The 11,470-nt window shown below is 34.2% G+C and overlaps 1 pseudogene; it reads right to left on the reverse strand.

Moving 5' to 3' along the window:
* Nucleotides 1-4,588: 4,588 nt before the first annotated feature.
* LOC113316404 lies at nt 4,589-11,146 on the reverse strand (annotated as a pseudogene).
* Nucleotides 11,147-11,470: the final 324 nt, after the last annotated feature.

Genomic DNA, 11,470 nt, shown 5'->3' on the forward strand with positions numbered 1-11,470 from the left:
GTGCATGTCCAAACATGTTTCTCCACTATGGGAAAAGAAGTGGGTGGTTGATCATCAAGCGCCGGGTCAAAGAACAACCGCCAGCGTTTGTACTTAAAACTCGGCGTTGGAACCACAACCGCCAGCCTTTGAAGCTTAAATGCAGCGTGCCTACGCACGCTGACGGTTGTAGCAAAAACGCCAATGGATAGTTTTTCTTCACTTTTGTACCTATATAAATTACCATCATCTTCAAACAATTCACTCACACCAAAATTCACTTCTCTTGTCTTTTCTCTTCCAAATCTATTTCAATTTCTTAATTTATTGCTGAAAATGGCTGAAAAGGCAATCACACTGTTTTGCGATGCAAAACTTGAAGCTGTTGTTTCTAAGATATGTGGGAGTTTTAAAAAGATTGAAAATTATAAGAGGAAAGTGCAAGTTTTTGAAGTTGCTCCAAGAAAATGTTCTGCTAAAAGGCAAAGAAGAGCTCCAGTTTTGAAAGTTAACAACAAAAGATTCAAAAACAAAGGCGAAACTGTCAAAGAGTGTGTTGAATGGAAGATACGTCAAATGAAGATAAACAGGAGGCCAAAGGTTGTACTTAATTTTTATTGAAGTTGTTTAGTACTTTTTATTATTGTCTAAGTTTATATCTTGTAAAAGAATTGGCAGTAATATCAATGAATGAAAATATTTTGATTTTAAAATAGATTTCCACTTCAGATTAAGAGAAATTTATTACAATTTAAACTTGCAAATAACATCAAACTACATTTTAATAAACCACAACAAAAACATCAAACTACATCAAATCCAGCGACATTATCTCTGTAGAGTTCACAACATTCAAAACGCTTAAACTCTCTTGCGGTTTCTTCAGTAAACTTGGTCTGAGCGATGGTTTTCTGTAAAACAGATAAACAACAAGTTCAGATATTTATGATGCAGTTGATAAGTGAGGACAAAGGTAAGATACTCACCAGTTCTTCGTTGGATAATCCAGAATTGCTACGGTGAACCATCCAAAAAACTTCTGTATAATGTTTGACTTCGTTATGATGAATGCAATTCTTAGTTCAAGCGTCTTTTACTGTTTCTTATGCCTTTTTTCCGCGATGATACAAAATGTCCTAACACTCTTTCCCAGAAATAATCATTGTTCATTGGTCTCATCATATGATGTAACCAACATCGAACAAGAATAACATCTATCTTCTTTCATTGTAAAGACCGGGAGAGGCATTCGAGTGCAGTAAAAATTTTCTTAAGATGGACCATCTTTTAGAATTCTAAAACACGCTTCATAACAAAAGGTTTACCGTGAGATTCCTCCCAATTATCAAGAGTTGTCAGGATCACTTCATCTTCTGTACACCGATGAACTTTTCTCGATCAATTTCAATTACCAGAGCAAGAAATGGCTGGACTACAAGCCTAATAGATTTAAAACGATCATGCAATCGACGAGCATCTCAGTTTCTTGGGTTCCCTGTCAGTGAGACAAACATTTTAAAAACGTTCTCCTAAAAAGAACCATCTTGAAATCCCATTAAAATGATTACCTTATGAAAAAAATATGATTTGCATATAGTTATATCATCTTCTTCAGTAAACTTGGGACCACGATTTCTAACAGACATTTCTGCAGAGTGAGAGAGATTAAGAGTTTTAGAAAAAAAGAAGAAGAAGAAGATGTGAATTTGGAGATGGGAATAATGGAATTTATAAGGCGAGAAAGAAAATCGAGTCGTTGGCGTTTGTAATAAAACCGTGCGTCTTTATTAAAACCGCCCGTTTAAATTACCAACGCCTATTTTTTTTTGTTATAAATACAACACCAGATATTATTCTCAACCAAACCAACAGATTTATTTCTTAAGCCACCAACATCCACCATGTTTTCTAAATTAAAAGTGAAGCAAATATTATGTGTCGAAACAAAAGAGGTTTCATGGATAACCACAGTCTTATTCAGTTCCCTTGGATGTATTCAAAGTGTCCGTAGGAAAGTTGTTCACGCATCAGAATGGTGATTGAATGACAACCATAAAAGCTCAGGTATTTTCAATTAATATCAAGATCCCAACTTTACAGAGGAACCAAATATTCTAGATGATGCTATGAAGATTAAAGAAGAAGAAAAAAACATTGCAACACTCTGCAAAAACTTCAAATTTAGAGCCAAACTAAAGAAGAAGTTATTACACTGCAAGCATTGTGGATATGGAGATGACAAATACAAACATTTTCCACAGAGTCAGCGGATTCTCAAATCCCGGTTGTAAGACTTTTATGCATTTGTGCACTTCTTCTGAAGAAGACACGTATGGAAGGCATTTCTGGAAATGTCCTAGGTGTTTTTTGATGGATTGATGGAGTGGGTTGATTGAAGTTGAAGGACAAATAGATTCATTATGGTATTATGTTATTTAGTTTGTTGTTTATTTTGTGTTATTACGATTACCTAAAACCAAACATGTGGATGTCTTATGATTTGCATCATCAATATCATAACTAATTTAAATTTTTCTTGGATTTAACATTGCACCATCAATCTCATAAGTAAAAACATAATTTATTTAACAACCACATCATACATGAGAATAAAAGAAATACATTAAATTAAAACAACTACTACCTTGGCATCAATTCTCGTCGGGTGGTGGAATTCCTAGGGGATGTAGGGATTGTATTTGTTAAGCACTCTAAGAATATTGAAACAAGCATGGAATTTGAAAGTAATTCCGGCGTGAGATACTGCCTACATCGCTAGAGTTCTGGGTTCCACTTCATGTACAGCTTCACCGTTGAGCTTATTTATGTGATTCTCTATTAGTACAATGATGAACTCTGATACATGGAAACTAATTGAACTAAAATGATACGAAAATAAGTGAGGATCACACCCATTAATGTTTCCCATCTTAGTGGAGAAAATTTCATGAACTTTCTCCCAAATCGTCGATTGGGATACATTCCTACCGACAACATTTTGTGTCTGAAAAACGAAGGCTCTGCAAATAGCTAAATCCGCTTCTTGAGTGAATCTAACACCACAAAATTTGGGAGGGATTTTTGTAGATGATTTTAGAGTGAAGAATGTGTAGAATGTGTGAAACTAAAGTTGAAATGAGGATTTTTTATAGAACTCAAAAATTGTAGACCTTAGATCGCAAGAATTTTCAGCCGTCCAGATTTAGCCGTTGGCGGTTTGGGAAAAACGCGATGCTCTAACCAGAGACACTGGAGAATGACAGAACAACGGGACGTTATGGGACAAACGCCAGCGATACTGGCTCAAACGCCAGCGCTTGTGGCACCATCACCTGGTCTTCCTTCAAGCGCGCGCTTGTTCTTCCATATCACTCAACAAACCAACAAATTTGTTGGTTTGTCCATCCGTTTTGTATGGTTATTGAGTCCATAGTGGGATTAAAATCAACAAATCCTTATTTTGTTGAGTCTATAGAAACTGTTCTTAGTACTTATTGGGCACTCATGCATGTAACAAAAATAACTGATATTTATCTCAGTGGTATATATTATGGTGCTTTTATTATTTTTAGAGCTGACAAATTGACAGTGGTATATATTAAGGCTTTGTAGTTCGTGAATAATGTTGGGAAGTGTTCATAAGACCACAACTATGCCAATATGGAACCATATATACATATAAAAAGCAGTAATTTTGTTTCTGATAATAACGGTACATGTGAACAATATATAAGAACATAAGTTACTTAAAAAAATTACCTGAAGTAAAGCAAAATTATCGACAAATTCATTGCTCATATCTGTAGAGGCCCTTCTCATCTCTATCATCAAATGTGCAATCACCATGGTGCCCCAAGAATAGGTACAGAACTCTTCCAAAAGATCCAAGTATTGTACATGGTTTGCACTATACTCACCCTGTTCCTACTAGAACCGGGGAATACCTTAGTGCCAAAGATGAATAACAGGTACGCAGCAGATGTATAACGAATTTGGGCGGGATCCCATTCATCATTCTTTTGTTTCTCCTCCGTACCTTCAAAACTTTCCTCAAGCATCTCCAACTTGATTGTCTTTGTCCTACAATTCTTAGATATATATAAGTTTTCCACAGAAGTAATTCGTAGTCCCAGCCAAACATCTTGTTAGTCAAAGTGTGTAACTTCGGACATTCTAGGTCCAGACAGTTATCTCCTTCTGCAATTGATTTTCCGCCAACCCATATGCCTAGAATATTCTTAGTATCTTCAGGGATCAAGTTCATTTCCCCAAATGGGAGGTGCATGGTATCAGTTTCACCATGAAACCTCTCGACGAAAAAATTGAGTGTCACAAAATCATACTTCACACAATTTTCAACCAAAAGATATAGCCCAGAGTCCTTTACTAATTGTTGGACGTCTACACATTCCTTAAACAAACACCAATCACTCGCGACTTGGTTTCGGCAAACACATACAACTTTTTTGTGATCCTACAAATAGGAGACAATGAGATTGTACATTAATATAAATAAAAAGAAAGTATACATAAGTATGAGACATTGAAAGAAAACATACATAACAATACACGAACACAAGGTAAAAATTCTTACATAGATTTGCTGAGCCTACGTGTCCTTGTAGCCAAATAGGAGTTTTATATCGCGCGCTTGACCCCAAACTTTACCGTCATCACGGGAAGGAAACATGTCATTAGGATGAGGAGGGTGCGAACCTTTTATTTTGACTAATTTTTTCTTATCTTGTTCTTCTTCTATTTCACTTTCACCTTGTGTCGCTTGTTCGCTGGGCCCACCATCTTCCTCTAAAACTTCCCTTTGGATAGCCTGTTCACTTGGCTCAACCTCATCATCTTGCTCTTCATCGTGACCATCATCTAATTCTCCGGTACGTTCAAGGATTTCGATGTTTCTACGGTCCCACTACACTCACAATATTTCCCTCTTGCAGAGCCTTACCCCAAACACTTATTGTGATCAAAATCTCTCTATTGAGGAGGCAGAGACTCGGGAGTACCAAGAGCGTTCTTTTTTTTTAATGCCAACATCTTTACTTTTTTACTTTCTTTATTTCCTTAGCTTTAGCCCTATCAAAAGACATACGAAATAAATAAACGACAACTAAAAATCATATATTTGATGCCAACATAGATATGCTAAATAACGACATTGAAACACATGGGCTGGCATTGTTTAACGAAAATCGTCCATTCCGGGACCATAAAACGACATTGTAAAATATGCCGGGACACAAAGCCGGCTTAAGTGAAAAAATGCCGACAATGCTGGTAGTCTTAGGTAATTCCTAGGTTATTCATGTATACGAAATGAGCATTTCCCGCATACATGTAAAAATTAAAACAATGCCGTGACCAACTCCTGACGTGGTATTCATACTAAATTCAATGTCGTAACATAGTACCGGCATTGTATTCATACTAATTTCAATGCCGGAAGTGACTGTAACTAAATTGTTTGAGTTAGGGTTCGCGATTCTAACCTAACCCACTGCTTTAAATCGATTAATAGACTTACAAAACGTTTCAGAATCACTTACTTTGTCGCACAAGCCATTTTTTCGAGAGTTTGATGGTATGAATCCTCTTCTTCTTCTTCTTCTTCAAGAGCAATCTGATTGACCCATTTTTCTTGTTTTTGTTGAGCTACTGATTTTGATTTTGATTGCAGAGTGGGATTGTGTTTCTTTCGTGGAGGCATGATTATAGATCGGGTAAGCGACGAAGATATTTTTGAACCGACGATTAATCAACGATAAAGAACGATGAAAGGAAAACAAATATTCAAAACCCTAACAAACAAGAGTGTCGGAACAGATGCGGGGATATGATTTTGGTTTTTTGATTTTAAGATTGAAGATTTTATTTTGTGGGAAGGGTATTATAGTCTTTTCATAATGTTTTTAAATAACCCAAAGGGTATTTTAGTATTTTCGTTCCCAAAAAACACCCCCCTTAGCAGACATTATTGGATGGGGATAGTAACTTATATCCCCCAATTAGTTTTAGTATCCCCCAATTGCGCGTTCTTTAAAAACCAGACACCAAGTAAACATGATATACTTAGCTAGCCTTATTTTGAACTGCAACAAAAGTGCTTCTCCTTGTTATTAAAATTGTTAGAGAACTGCTCGGTCGAACTCGAAAAGGTTGCTATCTCAAGCTTGTTTTTAAAGTTTAGTTGATTAAAACTATATACTTGATTTCTAGTCTACTTATAGATGTGTCTCGGATTAGGATATAAGTGTGTAGTTGAGCTTTAAACTTAGGATAACATGAGGACCTGACCTGTGGTATGAAATATGGAGATATTAATTGAAAACGATTAGGTCATAAGAGTCTGTGGTAACCCAACATTTATGTCTTCTGATACCAAATTACTAAATTTCTCGATATCATTTACGAGAAGAAGAAGAAGATTTAATGAAGAGCTTGGAGGAACTTCATCAACAAAAGTATGTGGAGACTAAAACTTATGTATCACTTAGAAGTTTATTCTATTATATCCTCTAAAGAGACTAAGTCGTATAGTTATATAGACTTTTGAAATGATATACATTTGATATTTTGAGCTGAGTTTATCTCGTATATATTTTCTCGAAATACGTGTTGGAAGCTTTTAACTTTAGCTAAGTTCATCGTATTCTTGACGAGTTTAGTTGGGGACTATTTATTTGTTGGAAATTAAATATTAATTAAGCCAAAGATGATCATGTGAAAATTACCTTGAACATCTTACATGATTTGTGTGAGACAATCATTTGATGTCAACTTGGGAAGTTTCGTATGGATCGATTAATCACTTGGAAATTACTGGAAGCTAGTGGTATGTGTAATATTACCATTAATTGTTGTATTCCAAGGATGTTTCAATGATTAAATGAGAGTTTTAGAACTACTACCATGTATGGATATAATACAGGTTGTATACTTTGTATACTAACTGAGAAAGTCTACTTCAGGTCCGGAACTATATTTTGCGAACTATGTTTGCAAACTGGTTTACCTGTGAAAAGAACCGAAGCTGTTGTTCCCGTACCCTGTTTTGGAATGGCTAGACAAAGCCAAGTCCGGAGCTGCTGTTCCCGTACCCTGTTTTCGAAGGGCTGGACAAAGCCAAAGTCCGGAACTGTTGTTCGCGTACTCAGTTTGCGAACACAGTGGTTAGTTTCTAAAATCGGTAAGAATGGATTTTCATACTATCATTAATTAAGTTCGTTTGCTAACTCAGTTTGCGAACTAATTTTCCTGAAACTTAATGAAATAAGGAATACAAACTTATTTTCCAAACTGTGGTATGATGTTCATGAATTGGTTCCTATATACATTTCTAAAAGATGATGAACATTTGAACAACTCTCTAGAAACACATTTAGATTCATTTGATTATCTATCATGATTGATTGATCATCATATTTGATCTTAGATGAAAATGGCTGAACTATAAGCGTTCATGTGGCTAACTTCGATTAACTACTATTGACCCAACAAGGGATACACGTTTGGGTACAGTTCATCTATATCTAAACATAAGTATATTTCATTTGTGTGTATCAAGCTATGATAGGAACCTAAAATACATCTTTTGAATGTCAATTTCTTATGCTTTTATTGACTATTTCTTTCGTATTTGTGTATATTATGCCTTTTTTTGCATTTTGTAAGTACTTTGGAGTCTTGCAACATGAAAGAAAAAAACATGAGCTTAATTCATTGCTTGTCGACATTGGAATTGGCGGAATTGAAGTATAAAAGTTCTTATCATCACAAACTACAATTACTGGAGCTCTAGGGAATAAATACTTGGGGATGCCAATGAAATTCTCTTGTGAATTGCTAAAGACAGACTAAATTTCGTTAAGGGGGCACCTCTTTCTTTATAACTCAAACCTAGATCGAGTCCAGCATTACTACATTCATTTTTTTCCTAACTGAGAAAGATGATGTTGTTGCATCTCCACATTGGCAAGCTCAGGTCAAATGGGTTGTGCTCGAGGTGTTCCTTCATTTCAGAGGCTTAGATAAGAATGGAAAGTAATTCAAAGTTGTGCAGAGTCTATTTAACCGAGAATCCAGAGCAAGATAAGAGTGAACAAGGTTATGTACTTCCATTGAAGATGTGAGATGTTGTCGTTGAATCAGAAGATGAACAAAAGATTATGAGGTGTTTGGGATTCAACAAAAACAAGACGAGAAAAGGCCTGAAACCAATTCTTCACAACTTCAAGTTCAGTTTGCGACCAAGGTCAAACATTTAGTGAATGGTAACAGTACGTAAACAGTCCAGAATTTCAGAGATCATAGCAAGAAGAAAAATTAAAATTGCTTGATATCCCTTAAGAATGCAACAATTTTTTTTTTCATTCTCTGGTATTTGCAATTGGTTTAAACCATAATAATGATACTTTGCCCTCCAAGGTCGATAGGGAAAACCGAATCTAGTTGACTTATACGTTTATTTTAAAAAAATAAAGAAATCATTATCATTATTCTTTAAAGAGAAAAAATCCACTTTTTATGGTTGGTGAATGGTTTCTTTGAAGGAATAGAAACCAATGGTTTATAATTTAGATAAAACCATATTGACCAACAGACAAACATACCAAATTGATTGGACGTAGGTTTTTCAACCATGCATATGATTTATTATCATAAAGGTGATCAAGTCCGAACCAACACCATTTTTTGGTGATTATAGTTTCATTAGAGGCATAGAAACTATAAACCTTCTTACGATGATTTTTTTTTCTATGAAAAAATTAGAGAAGAAATAAGACACCAATTTTTGGTGATTACAGTTTCAATGAAGGAATAAAAAAACAATCTTTCGATAGATTTATTTTTCTTTTCTCTATGAAGAGATAAGAGAAGTAAAGGAAAATCGAACTTCAACAAAGTCGATCATCAATGGTCTATATATAAACTATATAGTTATTGGATTATCCAATCGATTTTAAGTGCACCAAAAAAAGGAAAAAATAACTTAAAAGGATACCATAGTCGTATGGCTAGTGCAGGCACCGAAGATATAAATCAATCATAGAAGAGTAATCCATAGTCTTAGAACATATTTATAGACTCAAAAACTTGAGTGCGTTATTTTCAACAAAACAATATGATAATATGACGAATAAGACTATTAAATTGATTTGATAACAAGATATATATGGTCCGAGAGATATTAACGAGCCTTTAAGCTCTTAAAGCTCTCAAACTAAGAAATAACCAGTAAGAGACTCGGAAGCAATTAAAAAAATATGGTATCATAAAGTCAGTTAATAGTTTTACCGAGAGCTTGCAAATTGAAGTTGGTGGGCGTTGATTTACCCATGAATATGAGCAACAACCATATATTTGTGTGATTCATTAAGGTTAAATAAATACGTCGGCAGTCACAAACCTATAATAAAACCAATGTAAAATTTATTAGAATCCTTTTAATAAAATGAAAATATATATATAAAAAACCAATAAAGGAGTTTAGATATAAATGTGGAGAATCTTCTTCCAATTCCATGGATCAGTTGATAGAACAACGTGCGTGATAACGTCTTGTGAAATAGAAAACAAGACAAAAAAATAGGAAGAAGAAGTAGAGAGGAATCTTATTAATGTGTGTATTACACAAACATTAGCCTCTATTTATAAGGCTAGACAGAATGGCATCCCAGTAGTCAACGAGATTCACCCTAGATATTCTTAACATAATTACACGTTTATAAAAAGTGTGATATTTGTGATTATTTCGAAAAATACATTAATTAATTAATTAATTGGGTTTGTTAGACCAACAACGGTTCCTACAATTTAAAATACCTAGTGTAACTTGTTGGAGCACATTCAGTTTTGTAAACATTCCTTACAATTTTTCTCTTTGGAGCAAAGTCTTACAACTGAGACGCTTTATTTCAAGGCTAATCTTCTGGCATAATTAAATTCTTTTTCACAAGATTTTTCAAGTTGTTTTGGGTTTCTTCATTTGTATAGTTACATGTGATTTAGGGTTTGTATTTTGCGGTAGCGTTCTTCGTTTCACCTGCAAAAATTAACAAAAATTATCTCATTTGCTACATCTAGAAAGCGTTATCATCAGCAAATAGAAAAGCTTATTGTTGGGGTTAAATTTACCACTTCATAATTATTTTGTAGAGTTCCAGTCTTCATATTGTGCCGGTCATTGCACAATATATATATATATATATATAGCCAAAAGACACAGAGATTAACGATATAACAACAAAGAACGACATAAAAAAAATCCATCTTGATTCAAATTTAGTAAGAAAAGACTACGAGTGAGGAAAAGTTTCTTATCTTCTAACCAAGCAATACTATACAAATCACCCAGACAAGTAGTATACTCAGAAGGAGGAAGTGGACCTTCGCTTACTGAATATACTTCCTGTTTCACAAGCTTCAATATAAATCACCATGCTTTTGTATGTCGTGCGTTATGTTTTTTTGTCAATGCATCATGAAGTTCATTTGCATATAAGGGAAATGACATGCGTGGCATTCATAGTAAACCAGCAACACTATGATCAACATAGTAAATGAAAATAGCGTCCTTAGGACCACTGGAAACAACTTTCCCACTACCATTGTCGGTAAGAGCTGACTTATTGCTCAGGAGAACGTTTAAAAAGTTACCAACATTTACGTCTTCTCCAATATAATCCTGAAATTGAAACCTTATATATATATATATGTCTCTAAATTAAAATTATTAATATCTACAAGTTGTATTACTATTGAAGATATACCTTTGGAACTCCATAGTAAACATCTTCGCTATGAGGGTTGTTGATAATAACACCATATCTAGGATTGTACTCATCGAATGTAATATCATCATACATGTAAACTATTATGTTTTCATCTTTTATTCCTCCTTTCACTAAGACATGATATGCGTGACATATATCTGTCTGAAACAAAACATAGCAAAACATTTTAGAAATCAGTAATTAATTATCCTTAAACTACACAATAACAAAAACAGAACCCACATTTTGACATTATATTATACATGATGTTTATAATTCTCATAACCATTTGAACCAGCAAAAAGTACAACCCATCTTGTACCTTGATATGTTTTATTATCATGTCCACTAATGAATTCCTTAAGATATATATTTCTACTCATCATCACATATAAAAGTAGGAATAAGTATTGCAAATTCTAGTACTAACAAAATGCTAAAGGAGGAGTGATTAAAGATTCATTTTGATAGTGTTACAAGAAGAAATGTTAAAATATATTTTGGAACAGTGTGAAGAAGCCTGAAGGATTTGGAGATCAATGTATAGATCTTACAAGGAAAATTGTTAATGAAGATTCAGACATCCACACATTAGAAATTCTCAATTAGTTGGGTGTGATATTTATGATTATTTTCGAAAAATAGATTAATTAATTAATTGGGTTTGTTAGACCAACAACGTTTCTTACAAGTTAAAATACCTAGTG

The sequence above is a fragment of the Papaver somniferum genome, chromosome 10, assembly GCF_003573695.1.
Source record: "Papaver somniferum cultivar HN1 chromosome 10, ASM357369v1, whole genome shotgun sequence".
Lineage (NCBI taxonomy): Eukaryota > Viridiplantae > Streptophyta > Magnoliopsida > Ranunculales > Papaveraceae > Papaver > Papaver somniferum.